Here is a 3,401-nt window from a genome sequence, read left to right on the forward strand (position 1 = left end):
GGTTTTTTGAGACGATTGGCAAATACTTTATCAGTATGTCTCTATAGGATTTTAAGAGCGAGATTTCAAAGAAGTCTTGATTTTTTCCCGGCGCGATATGTACACTGAGGTTTTTTTACGCGGTTTTTTTACACGGTATTTTTTACGCGGCTTTTTTACGCAGTTTTTTAAGCGGATTTTCGAATTATCGCGGTTTTTGAGAGAAAATATTCTAAGACTTGTTCAAAGGAAAACACTTAGAGTCTTTTTGTAGTTGGGAAAATCTTAGCTCTGAGACTAAGAACGTGATACATGAGATCTGAGACCTGAGACTTGAGACCTAAGACATGAGACCTGAGATTTGAGACCTGAAATATGAGACTCGAGATCTGAGACACAAGACATGAGACCTGAGACTTGAGATCTGAGGCATAAGATATGAGACATGAGACCTGAAACATGAGACATGGGGCATAAGACCCAAGACATGAGACCTTAGACATGAGACATGAGACATGAGATCTAAAGACATGAGACCTGAGACATGAGACCTGAGACATGAGACCTAAGACATGAGACATGAGACTTGAGACATGAGACCTAAGATATGAGGCCTGAGACATGAGACCTGAAACATGAGACATGAGACCTGAAACCTGAGACATGAGACATAAGACCTGAGACATGATACATGAGACCTGAGACATGAGACCTGAGATATGAGACCTGAGACATGAGACCTGAAACATGAGACATGAGACCTGAGACATGAGACCTGAGACATGAGACATGAGACATGAGACCTGAGACCTGAGACATGAGACATAAGACATAAGACCTAAGACATGAGACATGAGACCTGAGATATAAGACATGAGACCTGAGACATGAGACCTGAAACATATGAGACATGAGACGATCTGAATTCCACACTGTCAAATAAGGCTCACTATATTTTACTATTTTATTAATCTAATTGATTTTGTTTTTTATCTTAAAAATAAACTATCATTGTACGCAAATTTTTAAATAATCATGGTTCTTATGCGTTTTTTTAGTAACGTGCTTTTTTGCGCGAATTTTTTAATTAAAATGGATTTTTTACGTGGATTTTCGAATTTCGGGGTTTTTTTACCCGTATTTTAGAATTAACGAGGTTTTTTTATACGCGGATTTTCGAATTAACGCGGTTTTTTTACGCGGATTTTCGAATTAACGCGGTTTTTTTTTACGCGGATTTTCGAATTAACGCGGTTGTTTTTTACGCGGTGTTTTTTTACGCGGGACGAAATACCGCATAAAAAAAACCTCAGTGTACTTCGGACACGCCGAGAGAAAAGATTCCTCACCTGTGCAATACAAACACTTGCTTACTGTTTGTATTTCACACGAAGCTTCCGCATGTATTGTCATTGAAGTTGAAATCCGAAGTTTTCGCGCTGGTGATCGGCAACCTTGCCAACTAGCGACGTTGTGAAATATCATTACTGGCAACGCTTTTGTAAAGTAATAACCAGCGTGCCTATACAGCTACGGGTGGTTGCATATTGAGCAACAGTAGGCAAGGAGTACCAAAAGTTTCTCATTGCACTGAACCAAATTGGGCGATTAAATTTATAGGGTCCTTTTAGTAAATCTAATTATTCCCAGTCAAATCTAAACTACTAAATTATCCTTTCAAAGATATAGGAAAATTTAATAGATTGTATCTGCCTCACTCACCTTGTGAAATACATAGGAAAATCCAATAATTATCAAACCAAATTGAGCGATTCAATTTAAAGGGTCATTCCAATAAATCCTATTATTCGCAGTCAAATTTAAGCTACTAAAGTGTCTTCTGAAAGATATATGAAAATCCAATAAATTGTGTCTGCATCATCCACTTGATAAAATGCATAGGAAAATTCAATAACTTTTATTACTTTCGTGTGGCATACCTTTCATTTCTGCTTTGTGATCTGTGACGTTGGATTATGAATTTTTGTTCAGATCGTTGTCAACTGAAAATTATAGCTTAATTTTCCCAATAAATTGATTATTTAGTTAATAACGGCCCATCGATACTAAGTTAAATAAAATATGAAGGAAATATACAGGTGAGTTCCTATTCCGTATATTTTCGAATGATTTGTGCGAGTTTTGTAAATGGTGACCAATGTTTTTAATACAAGATTGGAACGGAACCATATTCCCCGGAACCATATAACAGGACATAACCGGAATAGCCAAGGAACTTAGTTGGAAACCTCGACAAAGCAGTGTCGACAAAAATCCAAATGGGGTAAATAAAAGAGCGGATGAGGTCAAAGTCTAGCGATACGCAAGTTGGTGAGTCACGGCATAATTAATGTTGTGTTTTTTTTGTTTATAACAACTTTTTCACATTTACAGAAAGTGTCTAGAACTCCCTCTAGGGAGAGGACAAAGTGGTAACAACTTCACACCGAATTGGGACAGACCGATACCAATCGGTATCTGGTCTCGGTCATCGAAGAGAGTGCTACATGGTCAAGCTATTTTCGCCTGTGGCCTGTACGATGAGGCACTTCATTATTTCGTTCTCGTCGAGTTGAATTTGCGTTCAGAGAAGTGTAATTGCAGTCGCAGCATCCGGATTCTGACCGTCGTATCATACACCATAAGAGGATGGAAAAATCACGATCCAAGTTCAAACAAACCAAACATGCCGCAGATCCTCCAATCCGACTGACCAATTATAGTCTAGTGGTCGAAGCCGATTGCCGGAACGGTTTAAGATGAAACGGAACTGGAGGTAAATTAGAATTTGATGATAGTGTTATTGTGTTCAATAGTGTTCTAACAAACTGTTGCTTTTTTCAGATTGAATTCCGAATTATCGACGAACTGGGCTAGCTCAAGATTTTTGTATTCGGATGTAGAAGTATGATGAAGCTTGAGTAGGAGTCCCGTCCTACGTTTCAATGTTTCGATCGATTTCCTAAGAGTGCCTTGTAGTGCCAAAAGTAAAGTTGTATTACTTCTTAAAATACAGCAAATTTTAATTAAAATTTTGACTTACCTTATTGGTTCTATCATATGCCAGCAAGCTACTGTATATAAATAAACAACTAAAAAATAAACAATAAAAAGGAAATAAAATACAAGCATTTTTCATTACATTGGTAAAAACATTCATTTCACTATCCTTAACAATAAATTTTATCATTTTGGCTTAATTTAGAGTTCATTGGAAATTCCTATAAATTCAATCTTTCGTCTTCTGATAAAAAGTATTGGATTTTCCTTTAGTGCGAAAACACTAAAATTCCCAATAAACCTTATAGCCAGATTTTGTTCAGTGTGGTGGGGGGAGGAGACGGAGCGCTTTTTGACAGCGAATTGTTCACTTACCATGCCTCTGATTACGATTGCCTGTCACAAGATGGACGATTCCGTGT

General features: G+C 37.4%; 1 long non-coding RNA gene across 2 annotated transcripts; it reads left to right on the plus strand.

The window, feature by feature from the left end:
• The first annotated feature begins 1,184 nt into the window (after positions 1-1,184).
• Positions 1,185-3,063, plus strand: LOC129748063 (uncharacterized). 2 transcript variants are annotated; one of them, XR_008737638.1, is made up of 3 exons: positions 1,185-2,310; positions 2,374-2,755; positions 2,824-3,063. It is a non-coding gene; the product is annotated as an uncharacterized LOC129748063 (long non-coding RNA). The 2 variants fall into 2 exon arrangements; XR_008737639.1 differs by having other exon boundaries at positions 1,185-2,078; positions 2,154-2,755.
• Positions 3,064-3,401: the final 338 nt, after the last annotated feature.

This window comes from Uranotaenia lowii, chromosome 2 (genome assembly GCF_029784155.1).
Source record: "Uranotaenia lowii strain MFRU-FL chromosome 2, ASM2978415v1, whole genome shotgun sequence".
In the NCBI taxonomy this organism is placed as follows: Eukaryota; Metazoa; Arthropoda; class Insecta; order Diptera; family Culicidae; genus Uranotaenia; species Uranotaenia lowii.